The 15,801-nt window shown below is 32.8% G+C and overlaps 1 protein-coding gene and 1 non-coding gene across 2 annotated transcripts in view; one reads left to right on the plus strand and one right to left on the minus strand.

Moving 5' to 3' along the window:
• Positions 1-15,801, plus strand: part of LOC149419946 (uncharacterized) — a 209,098-nt gene that overhangs the window by 175,464 nt on the left and 17,833 nt on the right. The window lies entirely within an intron of this gene.
• Positions 7,447-7,565, minus strand: LOC149419948 (5S ribosomal RNA). Its single transcript, XR_016302844.1, has one exon. It is a non-coding gene; the product is annotated as a 5S ribosomal RNA (ribosomal RNA).

Consider the following 15,801-nt stretch of genomic DNA (forward strand, 5'->3'; position numbering starts at 1 on the left):
TTGTTTTTTACTAGTACTGAAGCAGAAGTGTCATCTTTTCTTAAGTAAACGCGCCCATGCTTGACCCACACGTACTTGTAGCGAAGATCTTTGGCGGCGCGCCTAGCAGCTGCGTGTATATCCTTGTTGTGTGGAGATAGATGTTCGCATACATAAATGGGGGAAGAGTCCGGGAATCCAAGATGTTTACATTGTTCAATTTGTTGATAAAAAAAAGGATCACTGGAGAATTGGGTCAACCGCATAGTTTGGAAACGACCTTGGCCATAATTAGTTAGTCACAAAGGATTTTATTAATTACCCGAAACAGCTGGAAGATGCGTGCTCTCAAATACCTATCAATCACAAACGACAATTGAAAAATCACGGGTTAGCAAGATTTATATCGAAAAATTACATGAAACATTTAAATATCATTGATTAGATAATCGCATAGATTTTTATTAGTTACCTGAAACAGCTGGAAGCTGCGTGCTTACAAATACTTATCATTCACAATCAACAATTGGAAAATCACGGGTTAGTAGGATTATATCGAATAATTATACGAAACATTTGAATATTATTGATTGGGTGCTCATACAGAACCCCATCAGTTGCCTGAGACATTTGAGAGTCGAGTACTCTCTAATGTGGCAATCAACTACTTGAAACAATTGGAAAATCACGGGATAGGATGAACAAAAATTAATGTTGAACCCTGGAGGAAAAATTTAAAACAAATACAGTTCATCAAACAGGAGGCAGTGGTCGCTCCTACAACAAGACCATTAACCAAATCAAATAGAGATGGCGATTCTCTTAAATAAAAACGTCAAAACCAAACAAAAAGCCTGGAGTTCGATAGCTCTCCAAAACAAACTATCAAATAATATCTTATTCTACTAGTATTTATTAGTATAACCTTATTCTTACGTATATATTCGGTTACCAATCCTAGAGTTTCGCAGAACTCTTCGTGCGAGATCCGAGCTTGGAATGCGAGGTAGATAGCCTCGTATTGCGAGTTATAAACCTTTCCCAAACTGTATGTATACATATATTTATTCGTATGTACTGTTTACTGGAGGATGCGGACCTGCATACAGCTTGCATTTTAGGTCTTCTGGACCACTCTCGCATCTTCTTTTAAACGTGGAATGAGGATTCACGACCCGTAAGTCCACACCAACCGTGAGTATATGATTGTATATAGGACGAAACCGGTTCGCCCTAAGTAAATTGTAGTTCCAAGGAGGGGTCGGAATTTGGGGGTATCGGGACTCGAGGGGAAACTTGAAGGCAGTACATGATGACGTGGAAGGCTTTTTGGGACGCGATAACTTAGGTATCAATCAAAGAGCCGTGTCAAAGGATTGTGCGAATTTCTTGTTGACTCACGATCATCTCGTTTACTTGCAGGAGGATTTGGAGCCAAATTATGCCAGCAAATGGGCTATTCCAAGTTCGTCAAATATGCAATTAACTAATTACATTAACCTACTAAATCAATCTTTACATGTACCTTATAGCAGCAGAATCATAAAGGAGTGGCGCCAAACAGACACAAGAGTTTACCAAAATCAAATTTACTAACAATTAACCATTTGAGTTATATTTAATTACCTGTCCAAATAAACATGTATAATATCTTTTATCAGCGTTTAACTACGACTTTGTTAGGGTGCAGGGAATCAGAATAATTACAATAGGAAAGTTAGCTCATTCAGGGAATTCACTTAAGTCTAGGTTTGCAATGGAAAGACCAATTAAATTGTGAAACTCGACACCTCGATCAGAACCAAGGGGGTTACCACAAAAATGAAGGTAATTAAAATCCTATATCATAAATCAAAAAAATTACACAACGTTTGATGGAATTTAATTACAATATAAATACGGAAATATTTGCGTTCAAGTTCGTAAATAACGTATTAATTAGTTAAGTACATATGTCTATAAAGATATATAGTACAAGAGAGCTTTAAGTAGCTTTCTGTAGATATCAAAGAAAAGGGTCCAATTTTCATGGAGGCTTATGTGTTGTAGGGGAGGAATTTTCCAACCCTGCGAACACATATGCAAAGCCTTAGAAAAAAAAAAAAAATATCGGTCATAGCCAAGAGAGAAGAAAATTTTATATTGTTTTAAACAAAATAAAAGAATGGCGAAAAGAGGCGGAAATATTACAATCCCCGAACGGACTGAAATTTTGCAATCGTACTAAAAATCATTATCTGCATCGAAATCACTTTAATAATCTGAATGAAGTAGCATTTGTGGGAAAATCATCATTCTGACGGACACAAGTGCAAGACTTTGGGTCGAACTTTGATAGTCGTTTTCACAGGCTCTTTAGCCGGGAACGGACTGAAATTATACAATCGTACTCAAAATCATTGTTTGCATCGAAATCACTTTAAAAATCTGCATGAAGCATTTGTGGGAAAATCATCATTCTGACGGGAACAATTGCAAGACTTGGGTTCGAACTTTGAGAGTCGTTTTCTCTGGTTTTATGGCGCCGAACAAACTTAAATTTTGGAATCGTACTAATCGTACTTTGGAATCTTGGTCTTAAACGAAATTGACACTAAAATCTTAAAAAAATCATTTGTAGAAAAAATATCATTTTTACGGACCCGAATTCAAGACTTGGGTTTGACCTTAGTATCTCGTTTTCTCGGGCGTTATGACTCCGAACGGACTGAAATTTTGGAATCTTTCTAAGAATCATGATGTAAACGAAATATGTACTCCATTCTAGGGATGACCCTGTGTTGATTGAGGTTTATCATTGCTATTAATTATTAATGTTCTTGAATTTTGTGCCCTTTATTGTGAAATTTGTATTGTCATTACTAGTGGTACCCCGCTATGCGTTGCTGTGGCTCAGTCTATCTGTGCAAATATAGAAAATATAGTGTGTTTCTTTTACGTCCAACAGATGGTGAAGTTTTTCAATAAAAGAATTTTTGTCCAAAAGGTGGCTCTTTTTTTATTAAAAAAAACATGTTTTTACCTGTCGCAAGTGGTATCTATGTAATATAGGCAAATAACAAAACACAAGCGGTTTGGAATGCAACTTTGTATCGAAATTTCAAAACAATTGGTGAAGAACCTTCGAATTTAAGATTTTGAACAAACGAACATTTACATTTTTATGTATGTAGATGATAGATAGATATTTGATATATTAGATTTATTGTAGCTAAATACATAAATACATAACTCGCTTTCTAACTAACTACATAATTCGAAGCTATACAGTGTGTCCGCGGTTAAGTGCGATTACTTCTGGAGGTGATTCTACATGGTAGAAGTAAAAAAGATAAATAACTTATTTCGAAATTCCTGGAAGGAAGGAGATTATAAATACAGGGTTTTCCAATAAGAGGTGTTATTTTGAATAGCCAGCTATTTCGGTAGATGTTACTTTTGAAGCTGTCTTTTTTTGACATTTGATAAGTAGAAACTACGCAATTGATAAAAATGCTTTGCAATTATTAAAATTCACTTGAGTGAATCAAATTCAAATCATCTTGAGTTATGATTTCCATTTCCACCTTGGTGGCTTCGTCAACAAGCAAAATTGTCGCATCTGGGGCTCGGAAAACCCAAGAGTTATTGTTAAAAACCCTCTCTATTCTCAACGTTTGACTGTTTGGTGCTGTTTATGGTCCGGCGGAGTCATTGGACCTTACTTTTTCGAAAATGGGGCTGGAGCAACATTTCCTTTAATGGATTGCGCTATCGAGAGATAATGAATGATTTTTTATGGCCGGAATTGGATGGTATTGATCTGGACAACGTTTACTTTAAACAAAACGGCGCTACGTGCCACACAAGCAACGAAACCATTGATCTTCTACGATTGAATATCAAAATAACACCTCTTATTGGAAAACCCTGTACTTATACCACTCGTCTTTACTGTAATAGTTTACAATTTCTTATGTTGTCTTGTATAGTGTCCGTCTCTATTTTGTATTTTATAGAAAAAGGCATAATATGATATAGTACGACAAATTTGAACAATTTTCTAATTTTCAATATGTGCATTTCTTAATATAGTTTTTCGTGGGAATCTGGGTTATAATCAAGGAGTATTTTTAAAAATTTATTCTGTATTATTTGTAAGTCGTTTAAGTACGTAATGTGTGTGTTTTCGCTTATTTTTATTAGATAATTTAGGTGGGACTGGATTAACCTTACTTCTGTTGGTAAAAGTAGAGCAATTGTACAAAATACACGTAGTGGAATGATTTTTCTTTTAATTTCTCTATTCTGCTTTAAGGTTTGATGTTTTTATTATACGTAACCCAGGTATTTTTCAGCATCTAGAATGTGTAGGTTTCTTTTTTCTATTTGTAATGATTTATGCGGTGTATATTTATTTTATTTTAATGTTGTACAAATGCAAAACTCCCTGGTCGAGCACTTTTTGACTTTTTTATTACTTTCAATAGTTACAAGTAAAATTTAAATATGATTTATTGGAAGAACTCGATTTCACTATTCACAACCTCCATATTCTTAGTATATAAAAATTCAGCTCGTAAAAATACTCGAAAAGTAGTCGACCGATATCGCTGAAAATTTAAATTTTTGTTCTTATTAGTACTAAGAGTGTCTAGACGTCTAGAGAGTGGTTTGAAAGGTAGAAGAATTCGAGGACGCCCGTGGAAAACTTAGTGCAATATCTCTGCATCGGATTTTATTTATTTATTAATCTTAAGTTAGCTCACATCTTCGTGTGTGCTAATAGTTTTATAAACATATAAACATGTACATTGTTTGGCAAACATAATCTTTCTTTAAATATTTCACTAAAGTCACAAAAAAAAGAAACATTAATAATTGAGATAGACATATTTTCTTAATTCATTTTTGAACTTATTAATATTTTCTATCACAGCAATTTCCTTCGGGATTTTGTTATAGAGTTGAACGGCCTGGTACATCAGAGATTTTTGGGTGCTTGTTTTTTTTCTTGTTGGCAATCTAATTTGCTTAGAATTTTTCGTCCCGTGTCCGTGTATCTCGTTATTGTAATTTATTTTTCTTTTCAGTTCCTTAGACATCATCCCTAAGTTAATTTTATGTATAAAAATAAGTACATTCAAATACACAGTTTGCTTCACCGTCAAAATATTCAGCTCCTTTAACATGTCTCTTATCCGTGTGTATATGTTGCGCTTAAGTATTATTCGCATTGCTTTATTTTGCAGTATTTGCATTTTTTTCATTTTCTCTTTATTGCAGAGAAAAAGAATACTTGAACAGTAATTAAAGTGTGGTGATATAATTGTATTGTATATTATCATGGCATGTTTCTTTATTTACTTTGTTTCTGATTCTACCAAGAAATGATATTTTTTTGCAATTTTTTTAATTGTAGAGTCTGCATTTTTTGAGAAGTTCAATTTTGAGTCTATAATTACACCTAGATATTTAATTTCTTCCAATTGTTTTATGATTTCTCCATTTATAGAAACCTTTGGTTCCTCGTGCGTATTTGTTCTGCCTATATGCATGTATTTTGTCTTATTTACATTTAGTTTTAATTTATTTAGTTTGAGCCATTTTGACAATGTTTCTAAGTCACTATTTATCTTTTTGATTGCTTTCTCATAATTATCTTCTGCAATATAAATTAGGGCGTCGTCTGCAAACAGTCTTATTTTGCAATGTTTTAATATTTTTACCATATCATTTATGTAGAGTATAAATAATATCGGACCCAATACAGATCCTTGCGGTACACCCAGCTTATTTTCAATCGGATTTGATATATTGTTTCTTATCTTTGTTGTTTGTTGTCTGTTGCTTAAGTAGTTTTTAAACCATTCCAGTTCTTTCCCTTTTATTCCATATTTTTTTAATTTTTTAATAACTCTTTTTCTATCTATTGTTTCAAAAGCTCTCTGAAAATCTAAAAACACCGCAACAATATGCAAGTTTTTATCTATATCTTCCTTCCAATCATCAATTACTAAATTTAACGCTGTTTCACATGAATTATTGTTCCTAAATCCAGATTGTTCGTCACATAGGATGCTATTATTTTCCAAGTATTCTTCAAGTTGAGATTTAATTATGTATTCCATCACTTGCTCATATTTTGGTAACATATTTACAGGTCGAAAGTCTTTACATTTTTTTGTGTTCGAAATCTTTGGAATCGGTATCACCATAGACGTTTTCCATGATTCAGGAAACTTCCCTGTTTCTAACGATTCGTTTATTAAACTAAGAAACTCTTCTCCTATTACAGGTAATGCATGTTCTAATATTTGAATAGTGATCCCATCTTGGCTGGGCTTTGATTTGATTTTGGACAGTATTCTTTGGAGTTTCTGGCCGTCTATTTTCTTAAACTTTAATTCGCAAGTTTTTTCATCAAAATTGAAAATTTCTTCTTCTTCTATGATTGGGATATTTTTGTTAATTTCTTCTATACTTGTCACAAAATATTTATTAAACTTATCAGCCATGTTGTTTTCGCCAGCCAATTCGGTTGGGAATATGATATCTTTTTCCACATCTTCACATTTATTTTTCATCATTGACTTAAGTGTTTTCCACATTTTCGTTGGATCTCCCCTTTCCCGTTGAATTTTGTTGATGAAATGTTCATTTTATGTATCCTTTATAAGGTTTGAGTACTTGTTTCGAATTGTTTTAAATCTATTCCAATGTTCGTTATCCTTTGTAATTTTTGCTATTTTATAAGAAGTATCTCGTTCATATTGCATTTGTCTTAGTTTTTTGGAATACCATTGATTATTGGTTTTAATTACTATACGTTGTTCAAGCATTATTTTATTTATTGCATCAGTCATATTGGTTATTATAGTTTCACCTTTTTTGTAAAAATCTAAGTTATTTACATCTTTCTAATCTGGAATCATTTTACTCTTATCGTATCTTTTCAGGTTTCTTCTTTTAATAACTTTTTCGATATTTTTGATGTTTTTATTTTTTGCCATCACTATATTAATGATGCTATGATCTGTTATTTTAGGTGTATCTAATATTTTTACATTTAGTTCATAATCATTTGATAAAACAAGATCTATGAGTGTACAGGTTGATTGTGTTATTCTAGTGTATTCTTTGACCAACTGTTTCATTCCTGTAATGTTGATGATGCTTTTCATTTTCTTTGTATGGATTAGGATTCAGATACGGAGTCGAATTTAAGTCGATGTAACGTAGTTTTTCAAAAGTAACATTTTGGTATACAGTATTTAGTGGATGGTGGAAGAAGTTAGAGACACCCGAGAAAAAACATTGTCAACAACAAAGCTTTGCGGGGTACACTAGTACAAAATAATTGTACAAAAGAAAATAATTAATTTTTTTTCAAAATTTGGGCCGACGCGACGGCACTCGGCGTCCTTTTCCTTTCCCAGATAAATGGAATTTCATAACGTACAAAGATGAATTTAATAATAAAAAATGGGCCAACGGCACGCGGTGTTCCCAAGCGGTCACCCATCCAAGTACTGACCGCGCCCAATGTTGCTTAACTTCGGTGATCGGACGAGAACCGGTGTGTTCAACATGGTATGGTCGTTGACGAGTATTTTCGAGTAATTTGTATGTTTAATAGTACAAGTTACGCTGATCATTGAATTATGTTTCGCCATCTATCGGACGAATTATAAAGCTTCAAGAATAGATTCGGAAGAAAGTTCCAGAAAATTCCGTAAGAGGGCAATGTCGACTCGTATTGAAACGCGGTTTTTTGTAGTATAAAAACAATATTATATACTTTAACTTGACAATTAATTTAACACGCAGTCCTAGACATTCGCCAACAATCAAGACAATTCTCATCCATAACTGGAAAAATGGTTTGATGAACTCTACACAAAAAGATAAACATATACGCTACTCAACGCATATAAAATGCATAATTCCTATAACAAAAACCACCTTTTTTACAAAGATAATACTCATACATCGCACCTAAAATATTCAAAGCACTAAATAATGACAACAAAAGATCAAGATCAATTACCCAATTTAAAACCGATGTCCAAAAATGGATATCTGAAAACGGGCGAAATTTCTTTAAAGAACGTATGAATCTATTCTATACCACCACTAAAAGTTTTCATTCTAGAAAGATTTACTATTTTTTGCATTAATTATTAAAAATGGTTTGACACCTCTGATACTTTTATCTGTATCTTGTACCCAAGGATCGCTTCAGTATTTCTTAATAACAATATTGTGACAATAATTTTTCACTCTAATATTGTTAACCGGAGTTCAAACAAGAATCTATACTAAAACTGATGAAGAATAATGTTTCCACATATTATGTTACTAAACTTATTAACAGTTTACCATATTTTTACATTTGCTTACCAAGTATTTAATACTCACTTTGATGCTATTTATTTTTTTTTTTTTTTTTTTTTTATAATGTAATATTGATTACATTTTATGATTTTGACTGTCCAAATAGGAAGGATTCCCGTTTCAGGACAGTCAAATTTACAAGTTTTAAGTTATCCTAGACGAATACAGGATTTAAGACTAGCTTAAATAAGTATGTTAAAACGAAGATACATAAAAAGATACATAAAAAAGTTACATAAAAAAGATACATAAAGATACATGGAGGCGTTCGTGATTTCAAATTACATTTTTTAGACTTAGTATCATTTCGGAATCAGTCCTGCCTAGATCCAACAACCATTTTGTTACTCTTGGACCGAAGGATGACAATTCATACAGTTTCAGCTGAGAGTATAATAATTTTAATAACTTCTTATAAATATATATTTTCTTTAAATTCTTTACTTTTTAGAATGTCTTATATTCTATACTTTTTAAATTCTATTATATTTCAATCTTTTGTAATATTGTTTCAAATTATTTTAATGTATTTCACATAAACATATAAAATATATTTTTATTTTTTTCTTATAAGTACCTACATTGATTTCGTTAATTGAATTTATATATAATATATATTTTAATTGTATGCTACATATAATATCTTAAACTATATAAGTACTCCTTATTTTAATTTTAATTATATACTTTGTTTACTTATTTTAGTTTCTTCTATATGTTATGCTTGATTTATTTTATTAATGTACTGTATATATATATATAATCAACCACCACAACACGGGCATGTGCCTTTTTGGTGGTCTTAACATACCCATAAAATGTTATGACTAAATACACTGAATGAAGAAGAATTTACAAATTGTAAAAATAAAATGTAAAAATAGAAATAAAAAAACGAAATGAACTGGGAGATACAAAATAGAACATAGTTCGACTTCAGCAGATACGATAGACTTGTACACCGCGTTCCACACTCATACCGCGAAAATTTTTGGTGATTATTCATGAAATTGTAAAGAAAAATAAAATATGATATGGTTTTTTAAACAAAGCAATTCTAATTTTTTTTTCAATCGTTATAAAAATTATCTACTTTAATTGTGGCATTACTTGACCTGTTTGGTAACATCTGAATATGCCTAGTATATTTAAACTTTTTTTTAAGTATTCTTCCCCCTACACCCCCCCCCCCCTACCCCCGCCCCCTCCTTACAATCACGTGGACTAAGAACGTGGAATACGATGTATAAACCTAAAGTAGTTAATACACACAAAGTCGTCAAAATACCATGCTACCCGATATAATTGATTTCTCGTAATTGATTGCAAATAATTGATTGCGAATAATTAATTGCGAATAACTGATTGCGAATAATTGATTGCAAATAACTGATAGCAAATAATTAATTGATTGCAAATAATTGATTGCATATAATTGCAATGCGGTCTATAATTGGTAGCAAATAATTGAATTATTAACTATAATCACAGAAGAGAATGCTTGAGACGATGTATCAATGTAAATGAAGCAAGGAGCGTGTGCTAATATGGTGTTGTGTTTTGGTATATATTTTCTGCCTGCCCCTGCAGGAACGTCATAATGGTTAGTTAGTTTTTTTAACCCCTCAGAAATTAGTTCGTTTTTGAGAAGAGCTGATAATGTGGTCTTATAGAAATCGTTACATTTCCCTTGCTGTCATGGTGAGAAAAATGATCTAAACGGTGTTAGAAAGAGAAAACATCACGCTTTATATTCAAATCTAGAAGTTCACCACAGAATAATTTAAATTCGCACCTCCATGAAACCATCCGACCACAAATTGGAAAAAAAAATTATGTCATTAATTATTATTATTTTTATGAAAATTTGTCGCATTTTTGCTCCCCAAGACCTTAATAAGTACTTTCACCCATCTTTTATCAAACGGGTTTTAGATGTCAATAAAGGACTAATGTCTTCGTGTATAATATTATCTATATTTCACGTCTATTAATACAATAATAAAATTTATTTATTTTATGTACCACAGTTGTAAATTTATTACAAAAGGTTTGGAGCACAAAATTTAAATTTCAGAAAGAGCCATAAGGAACAGGGCATTTCTCCACGAAGGTTTTGAGTGCGGCACAGTCGTCAGTCTGTCTCCAAGAGGCGGCGGGACAGTTCTGAAAAAAACATAAGTACAATTCATTATTTTTTTTATTTTCTTAGTTTGTTGTTTATTTGAATTCATCAGGCTATTTATGTTATAAAACTTTACGAGTGTAAGCCATAGAACCAATTAATTATAACAAAACAAAACCTTTCGTGGATTCTGAATGTGACAATGAATCACATTTTTTTAATGGTTAGAATACGATGGCTATGGTTTTTGTATATGAAAGTGCTAATGAAGAGGGGTTTATACCCAAAAACTTTGTATGATCAAAGTAAATTCGAGAAAATGATTAAATACCTAGGTACTTGTATTTTAGATCTATTTCGGAAGAATCCTTACTAAATACATAAATTAATAATATTAATAATTATTTACAGGGGTCATGTGGCAAAGTGCACTAACTTCAGGAGGTGATTCTACATGATAATACATAGAAGTAAAAAGGTAAATTACACTGTTTTGTTATTGCATTGTTTTTTCCCGTAAAAATTATTTCTCATAATACAGGGTTTTCCAATAAGAGGTGTTATTTTGATATTCAATCGTAAAAGATCAATGGTTTCGTTGCTTGTGTGGTACGTAGCGCCGTCTTGTTGAAAGAAAACGTTGTCCAGATCAATACCATCCAATTCGGGCCATTAAAAATCATTAATCATCTCTCGATAGCGCAATCCATTCACCGTAACTGTTGCTCCAGCCTCATTTTCGAAAAAGTAAGGTCCAATGACTCCGCCGGAACATAAACCGCACCAAACAGTCACACGTTGAGAATATAGAGGCTTTTTAATAATAATTCTTGGGTTTTTCGAGCCCCAGATGCGACAATTTTGCTTGTTGACGAAGCCACCGAGGTGGAAATGGGCTCATCGCTCAAGATGATTTGCATTTGATTCACTGTAGTGAATTTTAATAATTTAAATGCTTTGTTGAAGCGTGTATCGTACCATTTTTATTAATAACGTAGTTTTTACTTGTCAAATATCAAAAAATGACAGCTTCAAAAGTAACATCTACCGAAATAGCGGGCTATTCAAAATAACACCTCTTATTGGAAAACCCTGTACTTCTAATTTTTTACTGAAAAACTACTTTAAATGTTGATATTTCTAAAAATAGTTGTTCTTCTCTTTTGCCTGTACCATCCTGTAGAATCAAATTTCGATGTTAGTGCACTTTACCCCCGGACCCTTGTTTAGAACTAGCAGCGAACTAGCAAACTGCCGCAGTTTGTTGCCGCCAGAGGCCCTGTAGTCGGCTTTTTATGGGCTTTGAGTTGTGCGTGAGTTGTATCCTTCAAACTTCAAACGCACAAAAGCATTTTTTTATTAACACAGAATCATGAGGATATATCATCTTTTTGGGTTGCTGTGAAGTTCTGGAAAGATTAAAGTTATGAAGGTTGGGTCGGAATCTAGGTATCAGTATGTCCAGGAGTGAAGGACATATGAATCTATTCTCCCCCTTGCGGCGCAAGGCGATGGGTTCTTGAGACCAGTTGAAGAAGTCAAAGACTCTCTCCCAGAACCAACTGCTGGTGGGCAGGCGAATCCTAAACAAACCTCACTCATTGAACCAGGGCACCCCTACGAAATCACCAATCAAAGTTAACGAACCACTTGGAGTGATCAGCAGAAGTGTTGGTTATCCGATAAATGGTTTTGTAAAAATTTTCTATTTTATTTATTTTGCAAATATCGTCAAATTTGTCGAATTGGCCAATTCCAATGCGCAAAATATCATCATTTATTCATTTGAATAATTCTTTGTCCAAATGTTCAATTCAAATGCGCAAAATTTCGTTGAATTTAAACATTTGGTCAATTCATTGCCCAATTGGACAATAAAAGTGGCGGTCAGTTGGCGGGCGGAAATATGTATTGATATTTATGGATATTAAATTTGTGAATAAATGGATTAGGAACTAGGAACCTATTTATGATGTTTATTTTGCTATTTAAAAATATTCTTTCAAATCCTTCATTCACTGATTTTATGTTTTTTTTTATTTATTTTATGGGTGTTTTATGAATATTTTTGGATTTTTCTAGATTTTAACAAACAATGTACAGCGGTAATAAACTTGAAACAGGGATACCTGAATTCATTTGGATTTAAAAATGTCGATGCTATTTTTTTCACCGGTGACGATTTTTTCAATTAAAAACTGTTTAAAATACCTTCATCATAGCAAACGTGATGCAGGGAAGGAAGGTTTGCGACTCGCACTTGGCAGCCGCGCTTTCGGTGAAGCACTGCTCCAGTGAGCCCTCGATTATGCCGGACCATTCAGGAGTCATCGTCTTCTGCACGTAACTCTTGACGACTGCCTTGTCGATCTTCCCGTCCGCTCCTATGAAGTTGGCTTGCTTCATAAAGCAAGTTGCAACGTCGCACTGAAAGAAATATCTTTATTGAATTTGGGAGCTATCTGAAGTTCCAAGAAAAAGAGGGCAGTCCGTCTAATTGATAATCTGTTGTTAACAGACCGATTGCTATCTCTAAGGCGCAGACGCAATGCGGGATGCTTAGTCTATTTTACAGATAGTTAATGGATCCTGGTCGAAGGAGCTACCAGAATTGATCCCTTGTGCATTGGGTATTGGTACGCACGCAAAACTCGACGGACACGAGCGGAAGCGGCTCCGTATGTGGAACGAGCTACCGGCATCTGATTTTATCAGGGCCCTTCAAGACCGGCATTAATAAATCCCTTCCTTTAGCCCCAAATAACATATCAGTAACAATGTTGACGAATGAAAGAACGTGAAGAATCTTCGAAGAAAATTTATCAAATAAAACATTACTTTCACAGTAAGAAAAATATTGGGTTTTGAACGAGACTAAACTCGCAACCTTTAGGTACGCCGTCCGTGGGTAACTTCTACCTACTCTGTCATCCAAATATAATATGGAAATAGTGTCATGTGATGACTATGGTCATATTCATTTTATTTCTGTTGCAGAACTTTGGATTCTGATGTTGACCTAGTGAACGACTGTCATTCGAAGTTGAACGCTTCTTGAAATGGGTCTAATCGTGTGTAGTCATAATTTCGAAAGTTCAAAACATCTATTCGTAATTTGCAGTTCTCTGAAAAGTCAATCGCAATGTCAACTTTTCGTCAACTTACTGGCAACTGGTCTTCATCGTTGTCACAAACTTCTATCATGGCGTTGGTGACGTATTCTGGCATCCCCACGCAACATTCATCTTTCTGAAAAAAGACAAAGTATTAATTTATCACATAATTATAATCATATTACGTGATAAATTAATATTATCACTATTTTATTATCTTAATTTATCACATAATTATACTCATATTGAAGGTATACTGTAAAACTTTTGGCAAAGGCGTTCAAATGAATTATCAGATTGGTTTGGAAAATAATAAAAGTCAGAAACCCTTTTTAATACTTACAATTGGAGGAGGTGCTGTACAATCGTGCCCGAGAGATACCTGTAATGATTATTAAAATTATTGGATTATTACAATCATTTCAATGGCACATTAAGTACAGGTAAATTATTTGAAACGGAGCCTTGCTTGTTACCCTTGCTTAAGGGATTTACGTTTTTAACGGTTGACGTTTGGAAGCATATTTAAAGTTGAAAAAAATCGTTAAAAGAAAATTAATATCTCGCGTCTGTCTGTTTGTGCGCTTAATTAATCTAAACTACGCAACGAATTTTGATAAGGTTTCCACTTTAATTTACAGAGTTTCTTCTGGAAGTTTTATATATATTTATAGAAAGTAGACAAAAGTCGATGTTTTGTAATAAAGTCGTAAAAAAATATGTTCGGACGCTTACATTCCTAACGCCGGCTAAACCTTATGAGATACATCAAAATAATATATTACGGAAATTTATATTTTTAAAATGTGTACAGAAAAATCCACGGTGGTATATGTCTCCTAAGGATAACCTCTAGCAACGCCGGGTACATGTCAGCTAGTAAATACATAAGAATAGACAAATAAGTATAAATAGTAAATATATAAGAATAGACAAATAAGTATAAATAGTAAATATATAAGAATAGACAAATAAGTATAAATAGTAAATATATAAGAATAGACAAATAAGTATAAATAATAAATATATAAGAATAGACAAATAAGTATAAATAGTAAATATATAAGAATAGACAAATAAGTATAAATAGTAAATAAATAAGAATAGACAAATAAGTATAAATAGTAAATATATAAGAATAGACAAATAAGTATAAATAGTAAATATATAAGAATAGACAAATAAGTATAAATAGTAAATGAATAAGAATAGACAAATAAGTATAGCCAATTCTGTGATTAATTATCAGTTATTAGTATAAATATAAAAATTTAAATAAATAAAATCGTGTTATTGTATTTCATTTTAATTTTTTTCATTGCATTGTGTTTCCCTAATCGGAGGCGGGGACGGGTACAGCCGCCCCTGGAAACATTTATTGGTTAACTACCACCTCTGCCATAGGTCATTTCAAGTAGTTCGCTACGTTTGGTGACTTAGTAGGGGTGCCCGGGTTCGTGGGTTTATCCGGGTCTTGGCGATAGATGCATCTGCCCATTAACTGCGTGGCAAGACCGGATAGGGAGACCTTATGACCTCACCAGCATCACTCTCAGAACATCGCCTCGCACCCCAGTGGGAGGGATGGATTCATAAAACCATCACTCCTCATCACACTGACCACCAGATTCCTACCCAACTCTCATACGCTTTCCTTTCCCAGAACTTCCTTCCGTTCCTTTCATAAAAAAGTCTCTACACACAGCATCCTCAGAGATGCCTCCTGTGTGGAGCTAATGTAAAAAAAATCTATAAAATTAAAATAAATAAATAAAATAAAAACCAAAACATCAGAATCACGAAGCAATAAAAATGTCTAAATAGTAAAAAAAATATTTATTTATGTAGGTGTCAATATGAAAACATGTTTAAGACATGGCTATTTAAAAAATAATTATTCGTTATTAATAATTGCACTTTTTCTAATTTCTAAGGTTTCAAATTTATATATCTGCAATCCGGTGAATTTGATTTTTAATTATTTTTTTATGTCAAAAGAATGATTTGTTTCCAAATGCGGTTCGTAAATTCAGAATAACAATTATAACTCAAAAACATTTTTAGAGTTCCTGAACATGCTTAAAACGTGTTCTTTGATCGATTCTGAAAACGATTTTTTTAAATAACTCTTTAATTCAACACAAATTGACTATTAAATACCACTACTTACTTCGAGATAGAAAGTAAAAGATGCATTAAATTTACATT

The sequence above is a fragment of the Hesperophylax consimilis genome, chromosome 11 (assembly GCF_061612785.1).
Source record: "Hesperophylax consimilis isolate HC1 chromosome 11, BYU_Hcon_1.0, whole genome shotgun sequence".
Classification (NCBI taxonomy): Eukaryota; Metazoa; Arthropoda; class Insecta; order Trichoptera; family Limnephilidae; genus Hesperophylax; species Hesperophylax consimilis.